Source organism: Alligator sinensis, unplaced genomic scaffold, assembly GCF_000455745.1.
Source record: "Alligator sinensis unplaced genomic scaffold, ASM45574v1 scaffold377_1, whole genome shotgun sequence".
Taxonomy (NCBI): Eukaryota; Metazoa; Chordata; order Crocodylia; family Alligatoridae; genus Alligator; species Alligator sinensis.
The window spans coordinates 1,573,033-1,586,181 of NW_005842047.1; positions in this window are offsets into that span (position 1 = coordinate 1,573,033).

The following is a 13,149-nucleotide window of genomic DNA, read 5'->3' on the forward strand; positions in this document are numbered from 1 at the left end:
GCCAAACCTATGCAGTGAGGGAGAATTATTTACTGTGTTAAGCCGGTAACAAGTCACTGTGGCCGCTGAAGTAAGATGCCTAATGGGCAGTATCTCTAGGATATAATCCAGTCCTCTCTTTGAATTAGCTTCATATAGGAATCTCATTTTTTGTCCGGTTCACCCATCCCTAAACTGCCCAGTATGATATCCAAAAGGTTGATGAAAGTTGCACATTTAAGTCCCTCCTTTTTCAGTGTGTTTTTCCTGATTGTTAGAATTAGGAGCACTTACATGTTGTAATAAAAAGGTCACAACAGTTCTCCTCCCCATCCCCGCCATTACCAGTGACTCTTAGAACCTCACTTGGCTCTATAATTTCTTTGAGTGACTGTTGCATGATCCACATACCAAGCTGTGGGAAGACAAATACCTTTTCAGCAAGCTCAACAGGCATTTAATTTTGTTTTGCACCCCCCGAGTACCTTTGAGTGTGAGTGAAGAAAATTTACTGACTGTTTATGTCTTTCCTCTAAAGTTAACCAAGACGTCATTTGTGGGGCATGTCTGACGTGCTTGAAAGTAATATTTTATGCTGCTTTCTTAAACTGTAAGCTCTCTAAGGCAGGGAACATGTATTTCTAAGTATTTGGATATTGCCCAGAAGTATCCAGCCCCAGTCACAACTGAGAGCTCTGAACACTACTGCAACATTAATATTAATTAGTCAAATAGCGCTAAAACAAAATTTAAGACACCTTGAGATAAAGATATAATCTATAATGCAGACACCAAGATCTTATGCCCTCCTAACCTTAGCCTGTATATAAAACTTCCCCCAACATTACTGAGAACTCCAAACAAAGACCTAGAATGAATCCTGGCACGGAATAACCTAACATCCAATCCATCTGGTTCCCTCAAAAAGAAAGTGAGCTAGAAGAATGAGTATCAGACTCAGTAAAGACATTGGAAGCTCCAGTCCCTGTTCTTTCACTTCGATTTGTTGTGCCACTGAGTGACTCACAATCTTGAGCATATTACAACTAAACATCCAAGAGTGTTGTATAAAAAGCTTCCTGCAAGCATGAAGGATTACTGCTGTTGTAGGAGAAGCATGTTGACTACTCAGGCACCAGAATACACTGCTACTTCCCAAAACTGGCTTCTAGATAGAGATTGCATTATATTTCTAGAGTACATGAGATACCGGTGGCCCACATGGAGTTCCATCTGTCATAGGGGTATAATCACAGAAAGTCAGGTACACAGAGAACCAGGCAGTTCTGAGTTAGAAACTTCAGCCATACAGAAAGGGCTTCATGTTATTAATATAGTGTACTACAGACTCTATTCACATCTGTCATCCCACAGCACAATCATATTTCATCCTTTGGGAGAGCTACTATGAAACTATGAATGTTCAAATTGTAACAAAGGTGGAACTGTCAAGGGACCTAAGGCATGCAATATGGTCACTGTTAGCAATCTTACAATAAATAGCCTCTCTACTTAAAATCATAAAATCATAGAAAATTAGGGTTGGAAGGGACCTCATGAGGGCATCTAGTCCAACCCCCTGCTCAAAGCAGGGCCATCCCCAACTAGATCGTTCCCGCCACAGCTTTGTTGAGCTGGGTCTTAAAAACCTGCAAGGACAGAAATTCCACCACCCCTCTAGGTCAGTGGTTCCCTATCTTTTTAGACCGCAGACCAGCAAACCATGGACCTTTAGTGACAGTGGACCAGCAAACTGCGGACCAGCATACTGCAGTCTGGAAGTGACTGGCATACTGCCGACGGGCAGGCAACCCTTTTTTATACTCAGTATAAATAAGGGTCGGCTGCCAGTCCACAGTATGCCAGTCACTTCTAGACTTTCAGTCCAGTAGCCAACCCTCCTGTGGACCAGCAGCTAACCCTTTGTGGTCCAGAATTGGGCTGTGGCCCAGGGATTAGGAACCTCTGCTCTAGGTAACCTGTTCAAGTGCTTCACCACCCTCCTAGTGAGAAAGTTTTTCCTAATATCCAACCTAAACTTCCCTTGCTGCAACTTGAGAAACATCTCTATTGCTCAGAGCCTTCTCACAATGGCAGCAGAACATGAAATCATTAAAGGCCCCAATGACATTTGTTAAGTAGTACAGATTTTTTTAATATATAATCCATGTTACAGAATTATCATCATAACCACCTTCAGTCAGGTTTCCCCACAGCTAGTGTATTGGGCACTGCCCATTAAAAAGAGAATGTTGTATATTTGGTATCTATTTCTTTCATTTTTATCAGGGGCACCTGATCTGTTTCTGTTTGAATCCCTGAATCTATGGGTACATACAAGTGTTACATTTAGATGGCCCTAGCCAAGCTTAAGATGACCTAAATGTCTGGGTGTGCAAGTGTTCACAGGGCTTAGTGTGGTAGGGCACTTGATGTGCCTGCCACTTGAAGAGGTTAGGCAGCCTGCTGAGCCACCAACAGGTGGGGGGTCAAGGCTACTTGCAGTCAGCTGACCTGGGGGACCAGCAGATGAGGCTAGGCCTGATCAAGGGAGTCACCTGATTGGAGGAGGGCTAGGTTTGAGGGAGGAGGACAGGGTATAAGCCGGGAGAGCCTGGAGTTCTTGACTGGCCTAAGGCAGGGCCAGGGCCTAGGAGAGGCCGAAGGTCCTTCTGTGGCAATAGTCGAGAGGAAGGGGTCAAGAGGCGTGCAGCTCAGGATGACGATGGCTGGTGCTACAACATCTGAGGAGGATGGATCAAGGACAGGGGTCTGCAAGTGAGCTGGGGGCCAGAGATGAAGGGCTCAAATGGGAGATAGGGCCAGGGCCAGGGGGCCCGGTGGCTAGCAGCCCAGGAGAGGCGTAGAACATCTGGGGGGAACCCAGAGAGACACAAGTAAGTTCAGGAAGGCCTGAAGACTGGTCCTGGTTTAGACCTGAAACTGCATCCTCCTGGGACTGGTTAGCAAGGTGGGGCTGCCTGTGACAGGGCAGCCAGCATGAAATGCTATTCATGGGCCACTCCAGGGAAAGGCAAGGATGGGGAGCTAGAAAGCCTCAGCTCCCACTGCCTTGTGGGTCACCCATGGAGGGGGAAGGCTAGGGGAGCACACCCCAACAGAAAAGCACTTGTCCAGGGAAGAACCGGGACCACATGGGTCCAGAGGCCCAGAGAAGGGCCAGGGAAGACCAAGACCACTGGACTAGAACTTAAGTCTGGGCTCATCTCCCAGCTCTGACACTTTCCACACGTTACATGGGCAGTCATTTAATCCCTGTGCATTAGTTCCCCATCTTTAAAAGGGATATAAAATGTTCCCTTTTCCCCACCCTTTGTCCATCTTGCCCATTTAGATTATCGATTTTTTGGGGACAAGAACTTTTACAGTGGACGTGATCATCCTGCATGCAAAGATGCAGCTCGTGTGGATGCACCCTAGCTAGCTTTCAACTAACTAACTCAGGCACACATAGCAAAGTTGCCAAAGTTAGTTGAAAGCTAGCTGGGCTAAGTCTACAAGAGCTGCAGCCACAATTGGACTGCAGTGTAGTTGTGCCCTATGTGTATGTACAACGCCCCGCACAATGGGGCCCTGATCTCAGCTGGCCCCTCCACACAGTACCGTCACATAGCTAATAGTATCTGCTGATCCAGAACATAATTAATTTAAATAGCAAAAGATACAGACAGTGCAGTCTATAAGAGATCATATAAGTTATCAAGTAAGGATAACTATATATTTTTTAGTCTGCCAGCCTTATAACTGGCCTTTTAATGAGGAAAGAAAAATGAAGAAATGCTGCAGGCTTTAATAAAGCCAGCTGTATTGTTTAGGACATATTTTTATTAAAGCTATAAAATAAAATCATTTTGCAGCAACATTTGGGAAGAAAGTAATGAACATCTAAAGGTGCTAGCAGCTGAGGGAGTTCGTGAAACACAAGCAGTTGACACTATTTGGGTAGCCTGACTGTACGCTAGAAAAAAGAAACAGAGTTTAACAGACAAAGGCTATTAAAACTTTCAGCTAAACCCTCAAACTGATATGAATCAGCTATGCCGGTTTATGCTCACAGAGAATTTGGCCCTTAAATAAAATAACCTGATGCTGAGCTATCTAAGATCTTTTCTCATCTTCTGTACACAAACAACATGAAAGGAAGCATCCCATGTATGACATGCCAAAATCCACATAATATATCTCATCGCACTTCCACATCATATCCCACTGCCTATGACCCATGGCCCCTTTCTTCCATAATTCTCTACTGTCCCCACAGCCCCACTGCATAAGCATGGTTACCTATTTCCTCCAGAAACAAACTTTGCCTGGTAACCATGGACATAGTTTACCTAGTCAAGAAAACATACAAACCAACTGTCCACTGTGAAAAAATGAGAATTCTTCTGTTCCCACTCACTGGCCCATCCCCATTGACACCAGGGTGGTGATTTTTCTTATCTGAGGAAATGTGACCATATGTGAGAAGATTACATCCTAGAATATTGTACTCACAGTGGGCAATGGCTTTTTTTCCCTCTTCTGTAATCACACTATTGAAAGATCGATCTGACAGGATATTATTGACATAGACTTCTTATAGCTCCAATTAAAAGGTCCCCAGGCACCCATTCAGCTTCTTGGATGGCTCATTTGGAAGAACATTTAGTACAAAGGAACTGCTAAATCAAGGACAGTGAAAGCATGCTTTGCACTGAAGGGGGCTTTCCAAAAGATCTCAAGAGAGCATGGCTCACTATCCATATTAGCCTGATAGATCATATGAATACCAGAATATTACCAAAAGAAAATGGGCAAATAGTAAATGCCTTAGCATGTATACAGGACAAAGCAGAATCAATAGCACAAAGGAAGGCTGTGTAAGCTTGGCAAATACAGAAGAAACTCCACACAAAAACGGTGGTAGTTTTCCAACGAGAGAAATAGCAACTAAGACTCTTATGTTATTTTCCTGACAAATGTCACTGACTTTTTGTATGACATAAAAAGGAATGTTACATACTGAAATGTGGCTTCTTTACATGTCTAAAGAGAAGTGGCCTGCTTTACAGAAGTGCTGAATAGTGAATACCCACAATCACGCTGATGCCAAACAGACGTGTTCTAGTGTAAAACTTAGAGAGAGAAAAGTTCATATTTTTCTGACCTTCCTTTACATATATCATGGGAAATCAAGGAGGAAAAACAGAGAACCTTACCGTTTCCCTCCTTCATTAAAAGAAAGGCTGTTCTTACCATTAAGGGACACAGAAGACAAAGATTCAACTTCTGGCTTTATTCTGCATAATCTTTGGCAGATCTCTTCTTAGCTCATTTCCTCATCTTTAAAATGGAGATAAATCCTTTGTCTTGCAAAATTAGACTGAGTTCTTGTATTGCTTACTATGTGCACATATACACTAACCCTAAGAAAGGGCTCTCAAAGTTTTTATATCCATATGGGAAAAGATTTATTCTGCCTCCAGAGGAATTTGGCACCACAAAAGAAGGCTGTGCGCTCAGCTGGACTTACTATGATACGAATAGTGTTATTTAGATGTGCTTTGAGATCTCTAGATGAAGACTACAGCAAAAGATTGCAACAGTTATTAGTAGCAGCAACTCAAAATAGCCCCCCATTTCCAGAACTTCTAAAACGTCCACTTTTGAGGCTGAAATTTTCTATACTTGGTCTGGAAGGGTAAATAAAAATATCTTTCTGAAAATGCGAACAAAATCCCTACAGCTGTTTTTGTGCCATGGAACAGTGAAAAACAAACATACACACATTTCTCCCATTGTAATAAAATTCTAACCACACTTGTTTTTGACCAGGGCAACAGCTAAAACAGCTGAAGTTCGAAATGTGAAACTTGGCACAGACATTGTCCGTAATAAGGAGTACATGGTGTGCTGTGTTTGGGGAAGGCAGATTTTTATTTTTTTAAATTATAATTGATTAAAAAAATCCTTTCTCACCATGCTTGGTAGCATCTGCTATGGTTTTAAACAGAGCTTAATGAAGCTGTCCCTTTATGACATCACTGTACTTTCTCTCTCTGCCCAGACTGATGGGCCCAGGGGATTCAGCTCTCAGACTACTGCTGACACAATTTGCATGAGGGAGATTTTCAGTGAGATATTTCCACACACAGCCTTCACACCATTGTGTTCAGTACTGCCAATAGACACAGTATTTGTAGCAACACAGTGAACACCTGACCGCCATGGGAGATGAGGGTTTGTACCATTTGCAGGACTGGCCCCACTGTACAGAGCTGAAGAGTGATATGCATTAACTAGATCCCTTTAAAATATCACTGTTTCTTACTAGGTGCTGCTAGCACAGTTTTAACAGCAATTTTTTTTCCCCTGGAAAATAATATTTCAGAGCCATGCAAATAAGGCCACTAATACCTATCCCTCAGGTAGTCTGGCTAGCATTGTTCTTAGAGAAAAAACTGTCACTATTGTTTGGAGAAGCCAGGTTAATAACAATCAGCTGTGAACACATAGTAAGTAGCACCCTTTCAATGGCAGGGAAACTCTTCACACTTTGAATGTTTACCCGAACATTGTTCAGAGTCTCTTTGATCTGTAAAATGGGTCTGGAAGCACAGCAAGAAGAGAAACTCTTTATTAAAAGTCTAGCTTTTCCTCTTTCCAGTCAGGCTGCCTGTACTGCACAAACAGCTACTATGTAGGGCTGTGCGAAGCTTTGGTAGCCGACTCGATTCAGAGGAGATTCGGCCTGATTCAGCAGCCAAATCTCTAAATCCAAATCGAATTGGGAGACCCATTAATCTCTCTGAATCGATTCAGAGAGATTCGGTCACAGACTGTACAGGCAGGCACTAGGCAGTGCCAGTAGGAGCAGCTGGGGGAGCAGCCAGACGAGCCCCCGCTTGAGATGGCAGTCCCAGGGGAAGCCACGGCTCCACCGGCCGGTCCCCCAACAGCCACAGCTCCTGATTCGTATTCCCTAGCTCCTGGTTTGATCCCCCAGCTCCCCGATGATTCCCCCCCAGCCCCCATGGCTTCTCCTGGGGCTGCCCGGTCCAACCACCGACTTGGCCCGTGCGACCCCCTGCCAGGGTGAGGCAGGCAGTATTGGCAGCCCTGGGAGAAGCTGTGGGGCAGGGGGAATCATCGGGGAGCTGGGGGAATGATTGGGAGCTGGAGGATCAAACCTGGAACTGGGCAAGAGAACCCAGAGCTCGGAGGAATGATCAGGGGCTCAGGGAATGAACAGGGGCTTCCCCCTAGCTCCTGGTTTGACTCCCCAGCTCCCAGTTTGATTCCCCAGTTCCTGGTTTGACCCCCTAACTCCCCAATCATTTCCCCAACCTCCCGCGGCTTCTCCTAGGGCTGCCCGCACTGCCTACCTTGCCCCAGTGGGGGAGTGGCTAGACAAGCTGCGGATTTTCCTGGGCTCAGCTCAAGCTGAGGCTCATCCGGCTGCTCCCCTCTGCTGCTCCTGCCGGCAATGCCTGCCTGTATAGTTTATGGCTGAATAAGATTCAGCACCGAATATCTTCAGATTTGGCCAAATCAAATCAGGACAGCGATTCAAATCACCAAATCGAATCACTGTGCCTCCAAATCACTGAATCCGAATCCAAATTGAATACTTTCTGCTTTGCACAGGCCTACTACTCAGTCCCAATGAGAGCCAGTAAGTGCTGAGCTCTGAAATAACAATAACCAAGAAAGAAGAAAGTCAGCAAGACACTTCTGAGGCATAAACTGGTCACAGTTTTGACCAACTATATTTGCCCATGGCTACTGGACACACCCAGATGCTGACCTTTTCTTGAATTATTTAGCACAGGTGATTCTTTCAGCAATTTGTGCATTGACTGGTACATCACCGGAGAGCCACTGTCCAGATACATGTATGGCCCTACAATTTACATCACCAAGTCCCTTGCTTTAAGAGGAAGAAGACTAAAGATTGCTTCTTATATTACTGTAAGTACAACTGGCCTTGAACTAACAATTTCTAGGTTTCCTTACCAGGTTGCAATATTACAATTCACACCCTCCCATTCCAACAATTTTTCCTGATAACTACAAGCATTACAAATCAAATTTGAGGAGCACAAGGTCATAAAATAGAAGCAAGGATCAAAATTTCACCAAAAAGCAAACTTCCCTCCACATTTTTCATTCTCCCGAAAACACCCCATACAAGCAAAGAAGGTTTCAGGGAAGAAAGGGTGGTCTTACCAAAATGGGCGACACTGCTATATTGCTACGGTCTGGTTCAAAAAGCAAATCCAGCATGTACCTATTTATCACTTGATGGAATCCTACTCTTGGCATGATGAACAAAAGGCGATGAACCAAAGGGACTGCTGATCTCAGTAGCACTGGTACAAGGACACCAAAGACAATTGTCAGATTCCAAATGTACATGGTTTTAACTGAGATCATGGTCTAGCCCAGCCAACAGGCAGCCCATGGGCCACAAGCAGCCCACAAGGGGTTAACACATGGGCTGAGGTTCCCACACAGCCACCATAGCAACCTCTGCCCTGGCTGCAGTGGCAGCCAGGGTCTTGGGGCTCTCACTTCCACCCCCACCTCCCACCTTCTCCTAGGTGCTCCTGCCCCAGAGGGCAGAGGGGTGTAGTGCAGCACAGCCCATGGTGCTGGGGGAGCTGGCAGCTCAGAGCACCCATGTGGCATAGTGCGACAAGGGAGCCTACAGTGAGCTAAAGCTGAGGCAGGGTGCCACACGATGCAAGAGAGCACAGCGGAGTAGGGGAGTGAACCACAGTGTGATGCCTGGGGGACCTGTGACCCCTGCTCGCATTGCCCCCACAGTGTTCAGCCCTCACTAGTGCAGCCTGTGCGACATTGGGTCCCCAGCCACTTTGAAGTTGGACAGCCCTGGTATAAACCATCTCTAACTTCAAATTATTCAAAACTAACCTGACATATCAAACAATCTCGCTATATAATTGTAAGACTCTTGCAGCCCCCACACTTGGCTTTCTTATTACCACTTTTTTAGTAGAAGGTATGGCAGGCTGGTACCTTAGAAACTAACTGGTTCAGAGAGGCATGATGTTTGTAGGCAATGACCTACCTGGTCAAATGCTATCACTTTTCTTGTAGCAACATTAGCATCTCTATGAGGGGATCAGACAACTTGCCAATAATACCACTAAAAAAAATATGCTTGTGAGCTTGGACCATGAATTACACCAAAGATGAATGTGTTTGAACATGGTAGCCTGATTGTGGCCTTTTGAGTATTAGAGGATAGTTCAAGGTGGCGGAAAATATGGCCTGCCGGGCAATTTCATCCAGCCTGTAAGCACCCACCAATTGATTGTACCCTGCCCAGCCCACATGCTTCACTCCCCCCCTCATGCATGGCAGGGTCCCATCCCTGGCCAGAGCACAAAGCTTCTAGGCAGGGCTGCTGCTGCCATTGCTGCAGCTGCCGGCAGACCTGCTCAGCTTCCCTGGACTCCGACACCTCCTCCTCATGTCCCTGCTGCAGAAGGTAGGGAAGCTGGAGCTGGGTGGGACCGCGGAGCTCAGGTGGGTAGGGGGTGGGTGTGTAGGGTTTGCGGGGTGTGAGGAAGGGTGGGAAGGGTGTGGGGACCCCCACACAAGTCGCCCCCATGGTGCACAGCCCCCACCAGCAGCAACAGTAGGCCCTTGGGGTGCTCATGGCCCACTCAGGCATAGGCACAGTCACCTGACGGCACATTACTCTAGCCAGTTCTGAGAGCTACACAAGGTAGCAAGGAGTGGAGCTAAGCCAGTCCACCTCTATCATATGGGGCTCCCCATATCTCAAGTGCAGCTCCTGGGACTGGCACACCACCACAGGGAAGCCCTGTGTGATGGAGTCAGTTGCCTTCTCTGCTCCCTGCCACCACATGCACCTCCCAGAACTCCAGTGGGAAGCAGGGAGTGGGGCTTCTCACCAGGATGGAGTCCCAGAAAGTGCATGTGGCAGGAGGGAGCAGGGAAAACAGCCAGCTCCATTGCACGGGCCTTCCCCCTGGTGGCGCACAATTCCCAGAAGCTGCATGTAAGCCCTGCGCAATAAAGGTGGGCAGACCTGGCTCCGCTCCTTGCCACCATGTGTAGTTCCCAAAAGTGTCTGGAGCCATGCACTGCCAGTTGGCTGCACCTGAGCAGGCCGTGAGCACCCCAAAATCTCTCTGCCTGCTGCTGCTGCCAGCAGTGGTGGAAGCTGTGCACCATGGAGAGGGTGTAAGGAGGGGGTCTCCACACCCCACAAACCCCACACACCCACACCCTGTCCACACATACCCCCACCACCACTGCATATATACATACCCACACCCCCCCAATATACCCTACATCCCCCACACACACAGCCACACCCCCTCACAAACCCCATACTCCCCCACATACCACCATACACGTGCACATACCCAACCACACCCCACACACTCCCCCACACAATATACAAGTATAAGTTTTTATTTTTAGCTATTACATAATCACCTCTATATACACTGTGCAAATGCACATAAATTAGGACAAAAGTATTTTTTGAAGTAAAATTAAAATACGCCATAGTAAATTTTGGATTTTTAGTATATAATTTGTGTTTTTTTCCAGTTCCAAGATGGCAACTGCCCCTCCCCCGCCAAGAAGTACTTCTGGGGGCAAGGGAAAGACCTCTGGTGGCAAAGGTCAGGGGCTAGGGGGCAGGATTTCCAGTCCCAAGATGGCAACCGGGGGGCAGAGCACCTGTCAAGGAATGGGGCTACCATTATGGCCCTCAACAACTCACCAAAACTCATTAAGTAGCCCTCCTGCCAAAATAATTGCCCATCCCTGGGATAGTTACTACTCTAAGGAAGTAAAAATGGAAATAATTGGAAATGCCAGCTCTTGTATTACACTTCAAATTTGTCTCTTCTAATAAAGTAAGATAAGCTAGCTCCTCCATCACAGTGAACACCTTGGGCTGGATCTGTAGCTGGCAGAACTGCATGGTTTTCATTTTACACCATCTGAGGATTGGTCTTGTTTGCTTTGGAATGAGAATGGAGTTAAAAATTAATTTGATATCCTCTTCTCAGGAGGCATTTTTCCAGCAGGAGACAGCTATTTCTGTTTGGAAGTCTAACTTCATCAGACTCCTTGGAAAGAACCTTATTACTGATGCCCATTTGACCACAGCCCTTGGCTCATGCAGTAGAAACTGTGGAGGGTATTATGGAACTTGCAGACTGTTGCAAGAATTTTATTTTGGAAGGAAAATAGCTCAGGTTGACACAAGTTTAAAAAAATAACTAGACCAGTACAAAGTGATGTTTACAGTATGTTATTTCCTTTTTGAATAAGAATCCAGACCTTGTTTCTGTTATTAAAATACCGTATGTACTTAATCTAGGTTATCATTGCATCAACAAGTACTGCAGATACCACCCATCGAACTCTGGAAGCATCCCAAAAAGGAGAAAGCTTCAAAAGAAGGGGAAAAAAAAACATTTCAGCCCTAGAAAGTTGTTAAAGATTCCCTTTTATCTGACATTCAATTTTCCTGAAACTCACTGAGACAAGATCAGTCTTCTTTTATTGGTGCTCTTTTTTTCACCTCCTCTTTATATGCTCCTGACAGCACAATGTACTGCAGTGCAGAGACCCAGCCTCACAGTCTTTACATGTCTCCCACTGCCAAAAAGAGTAAAACTTAAAAACATGGTCAAAGTGCTGGTCTGAGAAATGGCCATGCATGTAATGTAGCACTTCATACATTACTAATCTATTCAGACCTAATCTGTCCTTTAGAATTTGTCTCCTTGATGCAATTCTGCCACTAGAGAGGGTGGAAAAACCTGGCAACATCAGCCTCTGCTACCATGAAAAGGTGCTGGAAAACCTGAAGGCTAAGGGTTAAATTTAGCACTGGTCTAAGTCTCCAATGAAGTATCTGAAGTGTAACAAACACCTTATATGTGTTACACTAGTGAACTGGAACCTTCCCATACCACTCACTACTGATTTCACTGCTCTCCTTTGACTGGTAAAGTGTCATGCCCAACCCCATTTAGTAATGAGTAGTTTATCACATCTGATATATCACATCCAACCCATTAAGCCTGGAGCAACGTCAGCAAAGTTAATAAAATTACACCAGTGGTTAAAATAGGTGTGTGACCAGAATCATGCCTCATATCTGAGCAAGTTAGAAGCAGTAAAGTAAGAACTTACACCCAATTGCCAAGGACCATACCACACAGGAAGGAAAAGAAAGGATAATGTGTTAAAACAGGAAAAAATACTGTGGGTCACAGCATGGCCTCCATAACATCTTCCTTTTCCTCTGACCTACTGGAGGAACCCCTTCTTCCGGACTGGGAAGGCCATCAAGAGGCAAAGGGTGGGGTGCTTGCCCTTATGTATGAAATCCCACTAGCATTATGTGATAAAATATTCTTTAGAGAGACCCAACTGTTTCTGATTTGGCACATGCAGAATGGTAGCTTGTTATTTTTAGAAGTATCTGTAAAGTTCCAAGAAAAGCAAAGCCTTGTGCAAAGAGAGAAAGAGAAAAAAAAGAGAGACAGTATTTGCTAAAGTATCACATTCATGCTGTACAGGTACAGCAACCATTCCCTGAAACTGCTTCAGCCTATTCTGTCCAGAACTGTCAGATTTCCTTGCTCATGGAAAAAAGATACCTGTTTCAACCCTTTTCCACAATAGGCATTAAAAAAAAATCTACCTCTCCTAACCCAGACTCAAGTGTCCCTTGCTGCGAGTCATAATGAAATGCTTCCCCCAACCGCTGCGTTACAGACATCAGGTTCCTTCAGTTTGACTCATAAGATGGCCCTGAGGGAATTTAAGCCTTCAGCGGGAGTCAGGTCAGCATAAACCTGCGGAAGCAATCTGGATATTTTGTTGTTTGTTGGTTGGGTTTGGTAGATCATCATTCTACCAAATGATCATCATCTGGCATCATTTGATATATATATATACATATAGGGAGAGTATATATACACATATACAGTATGTGCATGCGCACACACATGTACACAACTTCAAAACAAAAGAAAAGACTTAAACTTTACTTCCAGCATGCTATATCAAGATCAAAATATCTTTACAATTTCTTGCAGGGAAGAGCATTGCAAGTATACAAAGTTTGCCTGAATGTCT